Below are 23521 nucleotides of genomic sequence, written 5' to 3'. Positions count from 1 at the left end.
TTCATCAAAATTTACACAAAGATGAAGGTCTTCTCCGTCCATGTTTGTCAAAATAAGAGCACCTCCCAAGAATGTCTCCTTCACTACATACATGCCTTCATAATTGGATGTCTACTTTCCACGGTGATCTTTCTGAGTAGGCAAAATTTTATTCAATACCAAATCACCTTCCTTAAACATTCAGGGGCACACCTTTTTAGAATGAGCCCTCATGATCCTCATTTGGTATAGCTTCCCATGACATATGGCTTCCAATCTATTTCCTTCGATTAGATTCAACTGATCATGTCGCGCTTAGACCCATTCTGCTTCTTCTAATTCTTCTTTAGCATGTACTATTAATGATGGGATCTCAACTTCTATTGACAGTACTGCCTCTATTCCATATATATACTAGAGAGTAAGGTGTTGCCCCTATTAAAGTGCAGACCGATGTTCAATATCCATGAAGAGCAAAGGTGTAACATGTCGTGCCAATCTCTATAGGTCACAACTATCTTTTGGATTATCTTCTTTATATTTTTATTTGCTGCTTCCACGACTCCATTCATTTTAGGTCTATACGGAGAAGAGGTGTGATGTTTGACTTTTAATTCTTCACACATCTCCATCATCATTTTGTTATTGTGATTGGTGGCATTATCTGTGATAATCTTCTATGATAAACCATAGCGGCAAATCAACTCTTTTTTCACAAACTTGAACACCACCTTACGCGTTACGCTCGCATATGAACTTGCTTCAAATCACTTGGTGAAATAATCAATAGCAACAAGGATGAATTGATGTCCATTGGAATCTTTAGGTTCAATAGGCCCAATAACATTCATAACCCACATAGAAAACAACCATAGTGTAGACAAAACATGTAACAAGTTGGGAGGTGCATTAATATTATTGGCATATATTTGGCACTTGTGACATCTTCGCACATGATCACAACAATCATTCTTCATTGTTAACTAGAAGTAGCCTACTCTTCAAAATTTTCGAGCCATCACATGCTCGTTTGCATGAGTCCCAAATGTACCTTCATGTACTTCTTGGATGATTCTTTCTGCCTCTTTAGCTTCTATTCAGCTTGGCAACACCATATCATGGTTTCTCTTGTATAGCACATTTTCATTCAAGAAGAAACCCATAGCTAGCCTTTGTAAAGTCCTTTTATTATTTTCTGTGGCATGAGAAGGATATTAATTGCTTTTGAGGTATGTCATTATATCATAATACCAAGGGTTTCCATCTGACTCTAATTCCATCACACAACAATATGCAGGTTGATCTTTACTCGCTATTTTGATAATTGACATATCATTTCCCTCTATGTAGAACATGGATGACAAAGTTGCCTATGCATAAGCTAGTCATTTATCCTCCCTTGGATATGATCTATATAGGGTATCAACTATTTTCTTTGGTTTCCTATTCTTCCTGCATTTGGTGAATCACTAGAGCCGAGTCTTTGAATACTTCTATAGATTTAATTTTTGAGTCCATAGTTGCCTCCAAACCTAATGCGCATTCCTCGTATTTTTCTATGTTGTTCATGCAGTCAAAGCATAGCCTATCATTAATTAGGATGAATTTGTTTTCTGGGGAGATAAGCACTAGCCCTATCCTGTGCCCAAGCATATTGGAGGCCCCATCAAAGACTAGTGTCAACCTATTTTCTTCTGTTTTAGTGTCTAGGGATATTAACATAATTCCGTCATCGGAAAATTCTCCATTCATCAAGTCTTCTTTGACTACTAGTTGGTTGGCCAGATAATCAACAAGGATACTCCCTTTTATGGCCTTCTGGGGGTCATATATGATATCATACTCAAATAGCAGTCCTTGCCACCTAGCAATTTTTAATGTCAGAATAGGCTTATCAAAGATGTACTTCATTGGATCCATTATAGATATTAACCAAGTAGTACGACTCAATATACACCACCTAAGACGACGTGTTGCCCAAACTAAGGCGCAACAAGTATGTTCTAGTAGTGAATAACTCTTCTCATAGTCGGTGAACTTCTTGCTCAGGTAATAGATGATCTGCTCTTTTTTCCTGACTCATCATGTTGTCCTAAGACACTACCCATGGATTCATCTAACACTGTCAAATACATGATTAGAGGTCAGTTTAGGACTAGAGGCATTAATATTGGAGATTTTATCAAATATTGATTGATCTTGTAGAACGCTGATTGGCAATCTTCATTTCATTTCACAACCTAATTTTTCCTTAATTTTTTGAAGATGGGTTCACAAGTTGCAGTCAATTGAGAGATAAACCAAGATATATATTTCAGCCTGCCCAAAAATCCTCTGACTTCCTTCTCAGTTCGAGGAGCTGCCATTTCAGTTATAGCTTTGATTTTTTCAGGATCGACTTCTATGCCCTTCTGGCTACCAATGAAATCCAAGACTTTACCAGATTTTACCCCAAAGCTGCATTAAGTCGGATTCAATTTGAGTTGATACTTTCGTAGTCTTTCAAAAAGATTATGTTGGTTAGCAACATGCTCCTCTTCTGTCTTAGATATACAAATGATGTCATCAACATAGATTTCAACCTCTTTGCATCCTATCGTGGAAAATAGCTACCATGGCCCTTTGGTAGGTGGCCATAGCATTCTTTAACCCGAATGACATTACTTGATAACCACATGTCCCCCATGTGGTGATGAAGGTTGTTTTTTCTATGTCCTCCAGATCTATCTTAATCTGATGATATCCTGAGTATCCATCCCTGAGTGAAAGTAAGGCATGATCCCCTGTGTTATCAACTAAAACGTCGTTGTGAGGTATAGGAAAGTCATCTTTAGGGATGTTAAGGTCTCTATATCAACACATATTCGGAACTTCCCTCCTTTCTTTGATACTGCAACTATATTGCTAAGCCATTTAGGATATGTACACACCATTATGAACTTAGCATCCAACAACTTTTCCACTTCCTCTTTAACTCTCAAAGAGATTTTTGGTCTCATTCTTAGCATTTTTTGTTTTACAAGTTCTTCGTATGACAATGTGAATACATCTTTATACTTGTGCATAAGCTTGATGAGTTTTTTCCGCTCAACAATATTCATAATTGTGCCTAACCTAATTTCCTTCTTATGCTCCTCTAAACCAAGATTCACCAATTCAACTAGTTCCTCATGAGGTTGAATTTCTCTGGCCTCTTGCTCGACTAATCTCAGCAATTTTGGGGATACCTCCCAATCCCCATCACTATCATCTCCCTCTGCTTGATTTAGCGGGTGGTCCAATTTTGGCAAGTGATTATTAAGAATATCATTAGTTATAGATTTGTTGTCAGATCTACATAATGGTTAGTGGTTTGTATTAGGTTGGTTTATGGATTATCGTATAGAAAAAAATGTACGAGATATGGAATGGAATGCCATGCTTTGTTTTTATTAGAAATCATACCGATGAAGATAAAGACAAGCCCTTATAAACAAAAGACCCATATGCCCAGGGCTAGGAAAATAGTGATCAAAACAAGTTCAAAAATATCCAAAACATTTTACAATTACATTCTAATATAAACATTGCTGTCAACATCTTCTTTCCAATTACTTAATACCATGCATAGAGGGCATTACTATACATGGATGAAATCATAATTGGGTTAGCCTTCATTCATCATTGCATTCATATTCTGTTGATTGAAGCCTGCACTCACAAAGCTCTAGCTGATGTGATGGACGAGAATCTTTTTGCTTAATAGGAAGGACTAGTCTATTCTCCATTCTGTGCCCATATTTTCCCAAGCCTTTTCCAGACTGAAATCCTTTCTTCAACATGACCCTTGCCATCATGATGGATGCATTAAAGGGTGGAGGGTTGAGTTTGGGATATCATCCTTTGAAATAAGAAGTATTTGCAATCTCCAACGCCCGAAAAGAAGTTTCTAAGGCCTCACTATCATCTTCTATATATGGTGTGTCAGTAAGCTGGGACACCAGAATGTCTTCTTCACCCATGATTGTTGTTAACCTTCCATCCATAATAAACTTCACCTTTTAATGTAATGAGGAAGTTATGGCACCGGTTGAATCTATCCAGGACCTCCCCAACAAACAGCTGAATGATGGGTTGATATCCTTGACTTGAAAAAGGACCTGGAAGGTGCACAATCCTATTTTCATAGGAAATTCAATTCCTCCTAGTACACCCCATCTAGATATGTCTAAAGCTCAAACGATTGTTGAACTAGGTCTTATGGTTGAATCATCCACTTGTAATTTGGATAATGTCCTCTTTTTCATTGCACCATTATCTATCAAAACCATTCATATCACAAGATATTTGCACACAATGGAGATGTGGATGGGACGAGTGTCCCATGTCCCCTCATTTTTTATTCCCTAGTCACTGAATGAAAAATTGTTATCAACCATGATATTGTTAACAATCCCACCCAATTAGCTTGTGGTTATATCATGGTTGACATGAGCTTGATTAAGCACCTTTAGGAGGACCTTTTTGTGGGCCTCTGAATTCATTAACAATGACAATAATGATACCCTGGCCAGAGTGCAGCTCAATTAATCCATTATTTGGTATTCACTCCGCCATATGAATCGATAGAATTCACAAGCCACCTCATTTGTGAACTCAAATGACTTCCAGAGTGTGATTTGTGGTTCCCTACAACATAGAAACATCATTTTCATATCGGTCTCCTTTCACCAATTCAACCAAACCTTGTCTGCACATCTCAACAAACATGTCTCTTAATGGTGTCTTTATAACTCCCACATTATAAATATTAGTTCTTGCATAATCATGCTCCAAGGCATTTATTCCCTGGTTCCCATGATTGGGTAAAGGGTTGCCCGTGATAGTGGGAACATCATCCTTAAAGTTCAACCATTTTGAGTCAATAAGGTCTTCCACCCTATGCTTCAATGCTCTACAAGTTTCGAGAGAGTGCCCTATTACCCCAAAATGGTAGGCACATCTAGCATTTGGGTTGTACTAGAAGGTCATGGTATCTAGGATTCTCCCCAGAATGGGTGCTAGGATACGCTCTGCTTGAAGGGTGGTGAAAAGTTCAGCATAGGTCATGGGAATAGGATCAAAGTTTTTTCTTTCTTGCACTTGGAATTGTCTTGGTGGATTTCGGTTTTGGGTTGAGTTGATTTTTTGGTTGTTGTGGTTGGGTCTTGGTTGTTGGGTTGGATACTAGTTGGGTCGTGGATGGTTATATTGGGGTGTTGGGTTATATTGTGGTGGTGGTAAATTGTCGTTAATGTAGGCTACAACTTGGTAGGTGGTCTGGTATGTGGTTTGTTAAGTTGGTCGATATGGTGTTTGGGTATAGTGAAGGTGGGGTGTATACGACTAGGGATTGTAGTTTGCATTGTGTGATGCTTTGTGAGGTTCTCCAGCCACATAATGGGCTTCAACTTCCTTCTTCTTCTTCTTCATATAATTAGGCTTCTTGGACTCTCTAGTATACTCAACGGCAATCTTCCATGTTTTCATATTCTGCTTGTTCCTATGTCTAACTTTGATTAGAAATTGAAACCAAATGTGTTATATCCTATCATTTTGTCGAAGAAGGGGTTGGGGAGAGGATTGATAAAAGTAGTAATTTGTTCGTCTTCCTCCAGATGAGGCAAGACTTGCGAAGCCACTCCTCTCTATCTTTGAGCATACTCTTTGAAGAACTCATTTGCCTTCTTCGTCATGTTTTGGAGCTTGGTGCGATCAGGTACAGAGTCCTTATTGAAATTATATTGCAAGATGAAAGCGTTGGAAAGATCCAAGTAAGCTCTAATATTGTTTCTCTTGAGGCAAATATACCATGTCGTGGCAATTCCCATGAGGCTGTCTTGAAAGCAGTGAATCAATAGTTTGTCATTATGATGGTATGCTGACATCTTTCAAGCGTAAATGTGAAGGTGGCTCTTTGAAAAAATAGTTCCATCATATTTTTCAAAATCAGGTACCTTGAACTTGGGAGGCTGAACAAAGTTTGGTACCAAGCACATCTTAAAGGCATTCTTCAGACCCAGGTAGCTAGCCCATTCCACAGCCTTGATCCTTTCATTGATCGTATCCCACATTTCCAAATCCTTTCCCTTCCCCTTATCATTAGTTTGAGTATCTCCTCTGGTTTGATGGTTTGTATTCTGTGTGACAGGAGCCTAATCGTTCTTGGGAGGATGGTAGTTAGGATCCTCATTAGGATTAGACTGGTTTATATGTTGTCGCGTTGGTCCATGCTCCTAGTATGCATCATCATTTGCTTCTTCCTTATGTGGTGGGTCGTGTCTATACTATGCGCCATGATATATCCCTTTTGTCGTAGGGTGGAACCTAGAGGATTTTGAGGAGTAGACTAAGCTCACATATGTGGTGTACAAGGATTCCATAATTCCCTCTCCTACTACATCCTCATCCTCATCCTCATCCTCATCATCTCTACCATATGTTCCTTTAACTCAGACATTCATACCAAAGCAGGTTCTTGGCCGTGCATGATCTTCGCTTGCAGCCTAGTGTTGTAAGGATGTCTATGTGCAATGATTACTAAACCTGTTAATATTTTTTGGAAAAATAAAAGTTATAAAGAATGATAGGATTGAATAAAATCAAAAGAATTCCTTGTCTTTGAAAAGCTTGGTATAGTAAGACACATTGACTGGCATTTGACGACTACGAGGCGTACCTCGATGGCTTTTCTTGTGTTGATGCCAATATTCAGAGGAAGCTCTAGGCTTCAAACCTTGATCAAATCTAAGCTTGTTCTCTCATTGTGGATTACTATCATTGAACTGTTGGGTAAACACAGAGTAAAACACACTTAGAGAGGGGGTGAATATGTGTAGTTGTTCACTAAAACAGTTTTTCGGTTAATCGGAAATATTACAAACATAGTCCATGATAATCGATTATCACATTGAGTAATCAATTATTTACACAATAATCGATTATTAACAAAGAGTAATCAATTATTCTAATTCTTCACATCTTGAATGATACAGTTTCTTAAAAACAACAAGTTCTTACCAAAAACAGTCTTTACAGATTCAAATTACTTAATAACAATATATCAAATGATAAATAAACAATTTGCAAATCAAGAGTCAATTAAGCAACATAAAAAATATGTAAAAACTGAATTGTAAATAGATAAAGTATAGAAGAGTGCGCCTAAGTATTTTCTTCTGGTTTGTTTGAGGGTCCACTTACAAACTACATCTCGACCTCCCCATATTTTCTCAGGAGACTTTCTTCGCTATGGAATCAAATGTATTTCACAAACACACATCCAATAACTCTAAAAACGCTCTTTTCTTGGCCTTAGAGTCTCTCACGTCAGTTTTACCTCTAACCCATCTCTTTCGGATACTCAACACCTACTCACAGTATAGTCCCAGCCTGTGATCATTCACAACCAAGACCTTTGTAAATTATGAACATAGAAAACCTAACATCAAGAAGATTCTATCTCTAATTCTCGACTACCTTTAGAATATCAATTCACTTGACTAAATATAAAACTAAATCTAAAGACAAAAATATCCCATGAATCCTAGATTCTAATGATGATTAATGCAATGTTTTGTGAATATGCACTCTAATGAAAAAGAATATGATAATTCAATCTCTTTTCTCTCTTAAAATTCAAAGAAACACCAACTCTAATGAACATAAGATTTCACTTAGAGAATCCTTAGAAAATATGAAAATTTGAAAACTAACATTCCAAACCAATAAGAAGAAAAACGGTTTTTATACAAAACAATTTTTTGTTTGATCGAGTCGATTATTTAAACTGATAATCGATTATCGACTAGCTAAAAACAAGATGTCTGATGGACATAATCGATTATTAATTTTGCTAATAGGTTATTGATGCCAAGAGATCAAAATCTTTATGAGTAATCAATTATTGCAATACCTAATCGATTATCAGATTCCATGACTGGATCATTTATTATCACTTCATGTTAGTCGATTAATAGAAATGAAAAGTAGTTTCTTGGATGTGAAATGAACCTCCTACATGATGTATGTGTATGCAATGCATGATCTCAAAATAAGTACTATTTTATGCAATGAAATCATGTATGATCAATGCAATGCATGAAGATTATCTAATCATGTATGGGTGAATGAAATGTCTCATTTTATGTAAGTCATATTTAGGCCTTGTGAGACTTTTATCCTAGGTTCACCTAACCTAGATTCAATCTAAGCAATCGTCTTAGGACTTCTATAATACATAAAAGATTTTCCTTTGTCTAGGATGACCTCGAGTCTTGGCATGTTGCTTGTAAGGTTGTCTTCATCTTCAAGCTTTCACATAGTCCTTGTTTTCATAAAGTCCTTGTCTTCATCAAAACTAACTAAGTCAATCACATATGCAACCTTTGACTCCTATTTCAATGTCAATATCGCCCTATTTGATGATGACAAACTTTGAACAATTTCACTCGTTTGATAAGCTTGATGATGATCAACTTGATGTTTTTTTAAGGTTATGGAATCATAAGCGTTGCTCCCCCTCACTTTGTTCTTTCCCCCTCAATCTATGCATAAGGTACTGTGGGTACCACAAATCATTCTCCCCCTTTTACTTAGGTTTGCAGATGCATCAAAATACTACTTGCAAAATTCAAATAACACTAAAAACGATTTTTACAATTGTATATTGACTTAATCAAATCAGAAGTTGTATGATTGATCAAGCCGTTAAAAAATTAAACAAATGCACATATTTACAGCAAATAATTGATTATCCACAGATAGTAATCAATTATGTTGCTGAATAATCGGAAAATTTATAGTTTAGAGACATTCAATTTTCATGAAAATTGTAAGCATAGTACTATCCATTTTGCATATAGAACACCTAGAATAACCAGGTAGATAGAATATGATCATTGATAGCACACACCAACTATTCATAACGACAAAATAGTAGAAATCTAATAAATTGCAAATGAAACCATAAAACGACACAATAAGAGGTTCAACGGATTACAATCATAGAGTTATAAATAATACAAACTTAAACATAACAAGACATAAGTTCAGAACACAACAAGCTGAAAATACACATAAACACATACATGGACTGTATTCTTAACTTGGACAAGCTAGACATTCCAAAGACAGCCTAGTTTTCTAGTAGTGGTGATGACGTGTCTCCATGGGATTCGATCATAGATAGGAACTTAACCCATACAATTCTTTTTATATCAGGGTTTTGGTCATCCGAGTCATCTTCCTCTTCCTCATCAATAAGGTCAAAGCCAATAACTATGTTATAATCATACTGATACATCCACTTAGTATTGTATTTTCAAATTCCTATTTTGTGGATCAAATTGTCACTCTCTAAGTGCTGTCGGGAATTTACTTTCATTATGTCCACATTGGATGTATCTATCCCAAGATGATCAATCATACATGAAACAAAGATCCCATATGCAAGTAGTTTAAATGAAAATGAGGCAATCCTAGACATGACCTTGAGGATTTCTACAGGTCAGTTAACCGTAATTCCCTCTTTGATAGAAAACATCAACATAAGATCGTTGATGGTGTGTTGAGTGTGGTTGGTATTCCTCTAAACTAGAATATACGCAAGCAGATAGTGTAGCAATCTATTCTCAACTGAAAATCCACCAACTTTCATTACTTCTCCTTGAACATAAAAGTGTGGTCCTCTAAGACAAGATTTATAGATTTCCTCAGTATCATATGATTCCCATGACACATTATGGCAATCACCTAGAGGAGCACAATCACATGTAAGACCTTCAACATTTAGAAATAAATCGATATCCAAATTAAATAGCCTTCCCTTAACCAAACTCATATAAACACCATCCTTGTACATAAAATTAGCATAGAATTCCCTAACTAGAGAGGGATATACATTACCATTTAGCTCCACAAAGTTGGTAATGCCTTGTACCTCTAATTGGTGCGGAAACTCAAACCCTTGCTGCACCATCCATGTAAGTTCATCATATCTAATGTATGTTTGCTTTCTGCCAAGACACCTAACCAATCTCTCTGCTTCGAGATTTGGAGCGTAATACAGATCACTCCACACTGAGGTTCTATCTGCTCTGGCACTTGATGAACCACCTGTTTCAGATGATTTCTAGCATTTTGCAGTGTGTTTCACATGGTAAGGTCATTTATCACTCATTTTGCAGAAAGAAGATGGTACCATTGATTTTCCAATTGGAACTTAGGTTTACGGAATTAGGAATTTTTGGGAAATTTGGATTTTGAAGAAATTGGTTTGATTTGAATGTAGAGATGATAGATGGAGAGAAGTGGTTGCACGAATTTGAACTTAGTACAACTAATTTGCAGAAATTTCAGAAAGAGGTAAGGATTTGAGGAATTAAGGTTTATGCGAATATACCTTAGATTGAATACTTCAATCTATTTTACTATTGCTAGTAATCGATTATCTTATAGAGTTTAATTTTCCCCCCCAAGTAATTGATTAATCAGTTGCTAATTGATTAATTTTAAAATAATTTTGCCCAGGTATTTGATTATAACATGGCACAGTCGATTACTTTTAGTAATAACACATATTCAAGTGCTTTTTGTGTGGTTCTAGGTGGATGAGAAGATACTATTGGTAAAAACCTATCCTAAGAGTCTAAGACACATTAACAAACAAGCAAAGTAATCATGAACTCAATTATATACAAGAATCAAGCATTCAAATCAAGCAACATATAATCATATATTAGAGGCATGGCGAAGTCATATACAAAACCATAAGCATGCTAACTTAGATATGATTCATCAAGATTTCCGAGTTCTTTATATAGAAAAAAGAATGTATCCCATGGAAGGGGCTTGGTGAAAATATCGGCTATTTGCTTTGATATTCCGACAAACTCAATAACACAATCACCTTTTTGCACATGTTCTCAAAGAAAATGATGTATAATTTCTGCATGTTTAGTTATTGAATGCAATATGGGATTCTTATATAGTTTTATGGTACTTGTATTGTCATACTTGATAGGTATTTTATAAAGCTTTAGACCACAGTCTAACAAATGATGCTTCATTCTTAAAATTTCAACGCATCACACACCAACGACAATTTATTTAGGTAGAAAGTCATGACACTAGGGAGAAACCATGACACTAGGGAGCAAGCTTGCTTTTTGTTGCACCATGACACTAGGGAGCAACCTAATAGGTAGAAAGTCCCACTTGTCCTCTTACAGTCAAATTTGTATCCAACAAAATCAGAGTCCGAGTACCCTATCAAATAGAGGGAGGCATCCCTAGGAAACCATAGTCTCATGGGAATAGATCCTTGTAAGTTTTTCGTGATATGTTTTACAATTGAAAATGTGACTCTTTAGGTAAGGATTGGCATCTAGCACACATACACACACTGATCATAATATCAAGTCTACTTGATGTAAGATATTATAATGAGCCAATAATACCATGCTATTTGGTTACCTCAACAACTTATCCATTTTCATCGTTGTCAAGGTAGCAAGATGATGTCATTGGTGTAGAAGCTTCCTTTCATCATTGTCGAATCATTACAAAAGCTGCTTATAGTACTTTGATTGGTGAACAAAGATCCCATTACTCAATTGCTTTATATGTAGCGCTAGGAAGAAAGTTAATTTTCCCATCATAGACATATTGAACTCTCCTTTCATTAAATCCAAAAATTCCTTACATAAGATATCGTTAGTAGCACCAAAAATAATATTATCTACGTAAATTTGCACTAAGAATATGTCATTTTCACATTTTGATATAAAAAGTATGGTGTCAACCTTACCTCTCACAAACCCTAGTAAGGATAAAAAGTGTGGTGTCTTACCTCTCACAAATCCTTTTGGCATTCCTGAATGAAAGGCTGCAGATTCTCTAACTTTGCTTCTAGAGTATGGATGTCCTTTTGTGCAGTATGTAGGACACACCCTCATGCTTTCAGTTGATGGCTCATATCAACTAAGTTTTCATCTTTATGCTTTCCAGACCTGATCTGCTCTGCTACTTTCTCATCTTTTCTTTTCTAGCTTTGATTAGGTGGTACTTATCTGATGATGAGCACATGCTAACATAGTTCGGTTTCAAGTTGATTTCCTATTTTCTCTAGGCAACGACGATTTTGTTATGTTTTTAAACAATTAATTCATACTTTTCAATATGGTTTTGAGCTTCTTCTAGCTTGGCTTCTAGAAGCTTGTTCTGACTAATTAGCAGTAGTTCATTTTGAGATGGTCCAACTGGTTCATTTGGTACTGTGGGTGATGGCGGCATAGCAGATTTCATCCTATCATTTCTCCATCTTTTGTATTCTTCAGTGTAGTAGGCTTGATGCTCCACAAGTCCATCCTTCCCGTAGAGATGAAAATTTCTCAAAGCATTCCTCACTAAAATGAGAGCTTTCGTGGTGGTTTCTTCATCTCTATACTAGATCATAGACCATTGCAGTTTTCCTTGAGGTACAAGATTCATTCCCCATTTCAGTTGTCGAGTACAAGGGCTAGGGTAAAAGAGATGCATCCCCGAGGGCCCATGACAATCATGTTTGGATAATCTCCACATGAGTACATGATCACATTATTCTTGGAAGTTACTATTGGGTCCTACAGGACTTTGTAACTCACCTAGGGGGTGGATAAGTGATACAGTACACAATTTTCGTTGCTTGATTAACAAACAAATTGTACAAATTCACTCACTTTGTAATCGATTAACACCACATATAATCGATTGATTCGTTCTGCAACTAAAGAACCTAATCGATTATTGAGTTCTTGTTCTATGAAAAACAATTTTCTTTGATCTCCAAGATTACCAAGATTTAACAAAACTTATATGTCTTATAGATGATTATGAATAGTAAATGCACAAAACAGAATATGAAAATAACTCAGAATGATATGCATGTCGAGTTAACTGAATCAAGCAATACATAAATATAAAGAGTTGAGGCTTGAGAAGAATGAGATACTGCTTTTATCCTGGTTCGTTTGCGGGTCCACTTGTAAACTACATCCAGACCTCTCCTTCTTATCTTGGGAGATTTTTCTTCGCTTTGGAATATTATTGTTTCTTACAAACACAGTTCCAATACAACACACAAGAACTCCCTTCTAGGATCCTTTGAGCCCTAAACCTGGTTCGACCACTCAACTTGCCTACTCAAATACCATCACCTTTCGTGATTTTGGCCCCTGCCGATTTGTCGCTTTACCCAAGACTTCTTCCCTTTGTGAAGACAGCCGCTACTACCTAATCGCGGCTAGGGTTTTCCCAAACCAATTCTCTATTAATGGTGACATTAAACACACCAAGAGAATATGTATATGCCTGTGTCTAAATATTTCAAGTTATTGATGCATCTATGTGTGCAGAATATTCACTCTTCTAGAATCTAAGAACCCTTCTATAAATCTCACAAAACCAGAATATAGAAAATGTGTGATGCAAGGTTTCTTTACAAAAGATATGACAATTAAGGTCTTCGTAAATCTTTCTAAAGATTCTCCTTATTCTCTCGTTTTCAAAAGAACACTTTGAAAATCTCTCTATAGATATGAAAGTGTAAGAGTAGTGTGATTTTCAGAACTATGTGAAAATCAATCTGTTTTTTGTGTTCTCTCTAACTATCAAAGAGATTATGCAACATGGAAAAACTTGGGTAAATATAGAATTATGTTTTCTGGTGCAGATAATTGATTATCATTAAATCTTAATCGATTAATGATTCTTTAAAATACAAGAAACTAGAAATTGCAACAATCCTTAATCGATTAAACCCATACTTAATCGATTCACGGGTTCCCAAGATTCCAAATTTTAATCGATTAAAATCACTCTTAATCGATTAATGGTTTTTCAAAATAGATATTTTAATATGATATGAACCTCTTACATGATTTGTAAAAGTATGACGCATGACTTTGAATGATGTATGATTTAAAACTCTTTATAGATGCATCAATATCATATGATCATATATTTATCCATGTGCATGTAAATCATGTATGTATGCATGTAAGTCTCATTTTAGTTATGATTGATTTTAGCTTGTGAGACTTCCATTAGGTTCCTTCTAGCCTAGACTCTTTCTAAGCAAACATCTTAAGACCTAATAAAGACATAAAAAAACTTACATTCTAGATCTTCATGAATGTTTTAGCTTGTGTGAACTTGAGTCTTGACTTTGTTGTTGACATTGTTGTTTGTTCATTTATTCATCCATTCAAGCTTGTCCTTGATATAAAATCATTTTTTTATGTTTGTTTTTTTATCAAACTCTGTCTTCCATCTTTTTTCCATCAACTTTTGTCTTCATCAAAATCTATGTGATGCATGTTTTCATATACAATCTGCTCATTGATGCATGCTTGCATTTTGTAGTTACTTCTTTGAAAAGCTTCTTCCAGTCAGATAATTGCATAGGTTTGATTTTGATGTTTTGCAATCTACATAGGGGGTACCAGTTCCAATCTCGGTACCAATGACGTACGAATCGGGTAACCATCCACATATAGAGCAAATATATACCATATCAAACTTTATGGTAACCATTTTCGTGAAACCTTTGAAATGATAGGAGAGTCTCAACCAACACTATTAGTACTGGATTAACTCTGAATCTCTGGACTTTAGCGAAGACATCAATTACTACTTGGTCTACCATATCATAGACAAAAGGAAATAAGACCATACCATATGTAGCTAATGCCAATGCGAGTTTGAATAACTCCTAATTTCCATGTTCCATCATTTTCGCAATATGTTTCTTCAAAAAGATAGCTTTCAACCCATAAATTTCTCCTTGTTTGATTATGTGGTTTGGACTTGGGCGTACCCCAACTAGTTTCTCAATATAATCCTATGTGACATTCTAATTATCATTATACTGATACAATTTGAGCCTTCTTGATGAACTGATATCGAGGACAACTTCATATTCTTCCATAGTTGGGGACACATCTACATTTGAGATTTAAATGACATGAAAAATAGTATTCCAGTGTTGAATCATGTTATTTATGGCCTTTAAGGTCTCTATATCAACTTTGATAAAGAGATGGTCGAACAATCTTCCATATTCTCTGGCTAACTAATTCAGAACCTCCTCAAGGATCTTGGGACTAGATCTGTTAGATAGATCATATCAACAACTTGTAAATCTACCCTTACTCCTTTCTTTTTTAACAAAGCACTGATAGAACCCAATTATTGGAGAATTAGTCTCCATGTCTTACTATACCAAGTATTTCTCTTCGACAAAAGCATCTGAAAAATAATAATTGTAGATGTGTTAAATAACCAAATACTGAATGAATGCATGAATGAATGATATGTATGATGCATGTTCCTTAGGGTAGTGGACCCAATTTGTGGGTAATGCAATTAAATGTCATGGTATATGGATATTTATTATATTGTTAGTGAATATTCTGACTATGCCTAATATGGTGATATGAATTCATCCTTAGGGTATTGAGTCCATCGATGGGTATGTATGACATGAAAATTATCATTAGGGAGTTGAGCCCATTAATTGGCGGGAATGCTCTAGGTATTAGTTATTCTCGTGGCATAAGGACATCAATGTGCAAATGTGGATGACGGGAATGCTCTAGGTATTAGTTATGCTCTAGGTATTAGGTATTGGCGGGAATGCTCTGGATGACGGATTCATCTACTTTGAGGATGGTAAGTCCCACTTTATGATTTTAAATAATAAAATGATAGAAATGGTTCGCTTCCTTTGTCCTACAAACTGTATATCCTAGATGGGTTTTTTGGAATGTCTATCGGTTACAACCAACGACAATTTACTATATTTTTTTAAATTGGAATCGATAAAAGCTCTAGACTTCTAGGTCACCAGATTGCATCCAATCTTGAAAGAAAGGAAACCGAATACCATGGGCTAGAAACGAGAAGGATCAAGACCTCCAACCCGCTAACTCATGATACCAGAAACGATCTGGGTGGTCCACTCCACCAATACCAGATATGACTCCAGGCCATATACTAGCAAAGAAAATGTCTATTCTATCTCAAATTTTATTCATCAATACCCGAGTTTATGGCATATGTGTGTGCAAACTCAAGTGTTCACTATTAGTGTGTGAGGAAGCATACTAAGCTTTTAAAATTTTCCACCATCCTCAATAAGCTGCAAAAATAATCATAAGAACTTATAGATAATAAAATAAGAAAGTATAGGAGATACGAATTTTATTATTCTAAAGGAAGCACACAAAAAAGCAACAATAAAAAAAAGGGTATTTAAGTCCATGTGATTAGCGGATTTGGGTATGACTCTCTTATGAGTTATCCCAAATGGGAGTCGCCAGCTATCGCAATCCAATTTTCGGTTGGAAGTCCGAATCTGCAACTTAGGAAGATGCGAACTCAATTTCTATCTCTCCCTAATGATTTAGAGTCACCACTACATTTTTTGTGGCAAAAATGTAGAAAACTCTCTGTTATGCCCATTAGGATAAACTGGTCCTTTAAACAAATATTATGAGCTCAGGAGTCGATTAGGGTTAGAGAAGGTATTAGCACCTTGTCCGCCTGTATTAAAACTGTACCTCACAAATCTCATGAACTTTTACCCCTTTAAAATTATTTGATAAATTTTAAATTACAAAGCAAAATACTTTAATTTTTTATATTTATGCGTGACAAGAGTTTATCTTGCTCATACATATCCTTAAGTACAATAGGGAAGTCAAGACTATGTATTCTGGTTTGAAATGTAATTGGCAGATTTTGTTTGATTTTTTATCGGTTAGAAAGTATTGATAAATTTGGTGGATTCGGTTTTTATTGATTTTAAAATATTTATAATTTATAATTGTTTTAATTCAGTGGAACTAATAGCTTAGAAACGATGTTGGTCACAGACATTCTTCCCATTTTCAGAGAAGTTACAAATGACTAGAACCATTACTTTACTATGAAAAATCCATAAAATTCATTTAGGTGTTAAAATAGTTAAGAATTATTTTTATATGGAATTAATAGCTTAGAGACGGTGTTGGTCGTAGACATTCTTCCCATTTTCAGAGAAATTAGAGACGATTTGAACCATGACTTTACTATCAAATATCCATAAAATTCATGTAAGTGATAAAATAAATTTGAACTATTTTTTATATGGAATTAATAGTTTAGAGACGATATTGGTCATAGATCTTCTTCTCATTTTAAGAGAAGTTATAAATGACTTGAACCATGACCTTACTATAAAAATTCTATGAATTCCTCTAAGTGATAAGATTATTGATTATTATTTGAAATGAATGATTTTATTAAAATAGATGTGAATATAATTTATAGAATAAAGTAGACAATTATTGTTTAGAATATGAAGTATATTATTTTGCATCTACTTTATTTCAATTACCCAAACAAATAGTGTGAGAAATAATACGCAAATGAAGTAGGCATATAAGTAAGCAAAACAAATTAAAAAAAAAAAAAGAGGATTAAATAAAACAGAAAAACACAAGTTAAGTGAGAAGGGGCAAGGGTACCCCATATCTTGTTCCATATGAAAGGGAATTAAATCCCTAGCCATCTTCTCTTGTTCTCCTTTCTCAGCGGCGGTGACGACTTGCATGGAGGCTGGCGATAGTGGCAAAGCTGCACAACCTAGGAATCATGGCTTGAAGAGAAATAAAGATAAATCCCTAAATCATTTCCCTTATTCGGTACCCTCTCATATCTTCCCATATTCGCAACTTCTGCTCTTAATGGCTATGGTGGTTCAAATTGGCAAAGGAAGACAACGCGGAAGGGGATCTTGGCCATTGATTTGGTACTATATGGCCGAATCGGGACAGTTGAGGAGTCTCAACGGTGGCTCAGCCCACTGCCGTAGAGCAATAGATCTTACTTTTCTGGATAATTTATTATCAAACTTGGATAAAAACCCTTTGTGGATTTTATTGATTATTGTATAGTAGTAGAAGAATGTATGTGGAGTTTTTAATAGTCTTTTTGAGGAGTTTCTCAATTCATTATATCAAGCCTGTTAGTCGCAAATTAATAAAGATAAATTCAAATCCCTTTTATGGAATGTATGACAGTGATGAATATAAGATAACATAAAAAGGGTCCTAAACCTCACATCAAAGGACTAAAGTTAAACAACTTTCAGAGTGATATGCATTATAAAAATTTTATTCTTATTGTTCATAATTAGGAACCATTTAATTTCTAAGATTAGCATTTTAAAAATAGAAGAAAATGCTGGTACAGTACCTGTTAGGATTTTTAACACTATAGTGTATGTGGTACGAGTATTGTACAAAATCAAAAAGAATGAAAAAGGAAGAAGATGTTGAAGACACAATAAGATCAAGTTTCAATTAGAGTCTAAGTTTTCAATATGTACTTTTATCATATACATTCTAATGTGATTAGTAGACAATGTTCAAATGAAAGTGAAAAACTATTTTGAAATGAAATTTGAAAACTCTTAGGTAAAGTAAAATAAATTTCAAAATGCTAAGTAACAAGCTATGTTACTAGACATAGGTAGTAGATTACTTGAACTATTTAATAGTGAGTAACAAGGTATTGGGACTATATAACATGTTACCTAACTAATTAAGAAGTTACACAATAATTTTTACAAAATGTAACTGATTACTGTCTTGCAATAAGTGATTGATTCTCAGACAGAAAGTTTGACTAATTGATTATATCATGGTGTAACTCATTACATAGAGTCGTTATAATCAGATTTTCAAATCCACACTGAATAGCTTTCATCCAAACTCAATTGGATTCATTCCAATCGTGTCGCAACTTCATGGAAGGGTATATTGGCTGATTAGAAACTTATTTAAAGGCATTTAAACACTCATTCCAAACATGATCTGAATACACGAATTACTCACTCATATACAATTCTTTGCACTTTTCTTGTAACTTTTGTTCTACACTTTCAGAATTTTTCTGAAGTTGCTTCAAGTGCAAATTTCTAAACTTTTCAAACTTAATTATATTCAAGAGCATTGTATACTAAATATATTGAGTAAGAGGCTTGGAAGTTATAGGATTGTTATATTTTGTCAATATAATCCTGCCATAGATTTCATTCTGCAAAACATGTTGTAAACTTGTCATCACAAGGGTGTGGTGACAAGGGGAAAGAGAGTACTTGGAAAGGTTGATTTCCAAGGGAGTTAGGTATTTGAGTGTCTAAGGTACAAGGAGTCTCGAGGAGAGAAATTGTAATAACAACTCAAGTTATCTAGTAAAGAAATCTCTTGTGCTGCAAGAGTATTTGACGTAGCATTCAGTGGTCAAGAAGGTAAACTAATATACAAATCCTATGTTCTTTCTCTATTCTCTCTACTCTATCTCTTTTGTTTTTGAATTATTTCTTGCTTCTCTTTTTGCAACATTTTCGCTGCATAAACTCATTGATATCATAGAAGAAATTTGACCATCACTCTATACAACTAATTCACCCCTCTTAGTTTTCATCTAATACTTACAATTGGTATCAGAGCTTAATTTGGGAAAGTTGCTCCTAAGATCCTTATTCTAAAGATGGCCTCTAAGTCGTTTCTGGGAAAAGGTTATGATATTAATTGACCTCTAAGTTTTATTGGAGAACATTATGCATTCTAGAAAATTAGAATTAGAATGTTCGTAGAATCCCTAGACTTAGATATATGGGACTCAATACAAGAAGGTCCATTCATACCAATTATAGTTGTTAATAGGGTTAAACTAACAAAACCAAAATGTTCATGGACCAAAGAAGAGAAAAATAGAGTACAAAACTACCTTAAAGCCAAAATGTTCATGGACCGAAGAAATTAAAAGGTCTACAACAAATAGTGAAACATCATCATTAGGGCAAGACTCCACATGCTCTATATGCTGAAAACCAGATCATTTTAAAGGTGTTTGTCTAGCATTACAAAAGCAACATACTTTCAAAAGAAAGAATGACAAGAAGCACCGAAAAACAAATGTCATATCAGAAGACAATGATGCTAGTTCAAATATTGAAATCAAAATAAAGGAGCAAGCACATATTTCCTTGATGGCTTCACACAACTCAAGCGATAATTATAAGGTTAGTAACTCTGATCCAAATGATACTTTTTTATATGATGAGTTACATATTGCTTTTAGATAATTGCATGAAGAATTTACTAAATTCTCGAAATTATGCATCAAACATAAAATGCCATAAAAGGTCTTGAAAGTCAAAATGAAATTTTGCATAAGGATTTGGATACCTTAACATCCAAATGATATTTTGATTGCATAAAGTGTCCAAAGTGTGATACTCTTGAAACAAAAATTGCTTCATTAAATCAACAAATGGATGTGTTCATGAAGAATACTCATAATTTGGACAATATTTTAAATACTAAAATACATACCAATGATAGAAGAGGCCTAGGCTACTCAAATTGTCGAAAATGTAATAGTATGATAAAGAGTACATTTGTGAAAACTAAAAATGATTAATTACATAATATTACTAATGAAAATCTTGATCAAAATTCTTTCTACAAGTGTAAACAAAGGATGCATCAACAATAACCCACATGCTTTTATTGTAAGAATGTAGGTCATACTCCTAATTCATGTCATATTATAAATGTTGGTATTCCAACTGACCAATATGTTTGGTTGAGAATGGTGCTAACTGTTGGATACTAGTAAGGTAAAACACACCTAGAGTGGGGTGAATAGGTGTAGCATATCACTAATCCTGCTTTTCCGATTTATGCACAGAATAGAAAACTGCTACAAATAATCGATTAATAACAGCGTTAATCGATTATGGACAGTTGTCTTAATTGATTATGCTGATTCTTGATTCCTTGAAAACAGATTTTTCTTGCAATGAAAATTGTGATCATCATTGATCTTTACTGTCCTAAATTGATTCTTGATTACACACATATTACTAGCAATTAGCACATACCACGTAATGCAATTGAAACAAAAAAGAAATAAAGATAGAATTGTAAAATAGATAGGGAAAGAGAAAGTGCTCAAGGATTTTTTATCCGGGTTTGTTTATGGGTCCACTTGCAACCTACATCCAGGCCTCCCCTTATGATCTTTGGAGATCTTTCTTCACTATGGAAATTATATGTTCTTTTACAAACACACTTCCAATACAAGCAACAACAAGCTTCTTTCTTGGAACCGTTAAGCCTCCCACTTCGGTTTGACTGCTAAGCTCGCTCACTAGGATACCACACCATTCACGACTCTATCCCCAACCTCCATATCGCTTGAACCAAGACCTCTTGCCCTCGTGAAGACTTACCTAATCGTAGTTAGGGTTTTTTCTATCTCTTCTTTAGGTGATACTGACACACCAAGAGATAACTCATTGAATAACAAGATTTTGCTGAGTAATCATGCATACTTAATGTGAAAATATAACATTCACGCTCAGCCCTAAAACCCTATGCAGAATCCTCACAACAACCTAGAACTACTTTTGATGATATGCTTGACAAAAGAATAACAATGATATAAATTTTGAAAAGGTTTTCCCTCTCTTTTCTCTCTTATAAAACTACGTAAGAAATCTTTCAAAGATAAGCAAGATACTTTGAAAATTCAGCTCTGGGAATCTTGGGTTTTCTTTCTTTCTCTCAATGTAAAAAATAGTAATCTATGAAATATTCACATTTGTTAAAATAAAAACTTTTACATGTATCTGTTTGCAATAAACATTAATCGATTATGTACTACGTTAATCGATTAACGTGCTTATGAAAATAGTTTTTCACTTATGACTTACTTGATTATCAAACTCCTTAATCGATTAATAAGCCAGAAATCATGGGAGGTTAGCTAGTGTAACTCCTTTTAATCGATTATACCATTCCTTAATTGATTAACGGATTTCAACAAGATATAATCGATTATCAATCAAGTTAATATATTAATATGTATGAAAATGGTTTTTCTTAAATACATGGTAAATATACTTTATGATGAAAGAATATGCAACACATTATTTAGAAATAGATGACTCTTTTATACACAAAAACCATGTATGCCTAATGCAACTGCATGAATCTTACTTATCATATATATACATAGATGGAATGCTCAACCTTTATGATTTTCATTTTAGACTTTTCTTGAAACTTATATCTTGGGTTTACCTAACCTAAACTCAACACTAGGCAAACATCTTAGGACTCTAGACTAATAAATCAATCCTAAGTTCTATGACGTTGACCTTGAGTTTTCGGCATGTTGTTTGTTGGTGATGTCCAAATCTTCAAGCTTCCATTTAACTCCTGGTCTTCATCAAAACTAAGTAGGTTAATCATTGATGGCATCCTTACGACATTTGCTTGCTTTTTACCTCATCCAAACATATCACGACAATGTACTCCGCTTCAGCGGTGGATAAAGCAACACAAGCCTGCTTTTTGCTATGACATGATACTAAGGAGTTTCCTAATAGGTGGTAAGCTCCATTAGTGCTTTTCCGATCTAGTTTACACCTAGCGAAATCAGAATCAGAATAACCTACCAAGAAAAGTGAGACATCCATAGGATACCAATGTCCCATACTAAGGTTTCCCTTTAAATATGTCATGATACGTTTAACAGAAGTAAAGTACAACTCCTTAGGCACACATTAATATATAGCACACATGCAAACACTAAACATAATATCAAGGTGACTCGCAGTGAAATATAATAACGAGCCTGTCATGCCACGATATTTAGTTACCTATACCGCTTTCCCATTATCATCATTGTCTAAATAGCATGAGGATGCCATAATAGTGGATGCTTCTTTGCATTTTCCATTCTGAATTTGCGTAGCAATTCTTTGCAAGATTTTGATTGGTGAACAAATATGCCACTGTCCATTTGCTTTATTTGTAATCCCAAGAAGAAGGTAAGCACTCCCATCATTGACATTTCAAATTCACCATGCATCAAATTAGAAAACTCCTTACAAAGGAGGTTATTAGTAGCTCCAAAGATAATATCATCAAAATATATTTGTACTAAAAAAATATGATTATCTGATTTTTGGATAAAAAGCGTTGTGTCGACTTTGCCCCTTACGAACCCCTTTACTAAGAGAAAAGTGCTCAGCCTATCATACCAAGCTCGAGGAGCTTGCTTTAGGCCAGTAAATCAACTAAGTGAAGATAAACTCAACCAACCAGTTTCTAAGCAATGACATTAAGCAAACTATATTCAGAAAAGATAGAAGAAATCAACAACAAAGAAACCTTAAATGCATTAATAACAAAACCTCAAGAGTTGTGATACATTACCGAAGGAACTTAGTCCAGAAATTTAGCCTTCCATGGCAATGGAAGAGCAAACCGAAAATGAGAAATGATAAAGGAAGTAAACCCTAGCAGAGCACAAAGAGGGAAAACCGAAAATGTGTGTTCTTCAAAGTGAGGCCAAGTAAAAGTGTGTGTGTTTGGAGTGGGGAATCCGAATTTAACCCCTCCAACACACATAAACCGAA

The sequence above is a fragment of the Lupinus angustifolius genome, chromosome LG05 (genome assembly GCF_001865875.1).
Source record: "Lupinus angustifolius cultivar Tanjil chromosome LG05, LupAngTanjil_v1.0, whole genome shotgun sequence".
NCBI lineage: Eukaryota > Viridiplantae > Streptophyta > Magnoliopsida > Fabales > Fabaceae > Lupinus > Lupinus angustifolius.
Note: the sequence above shows the minus strand (reverse complement) of the source record.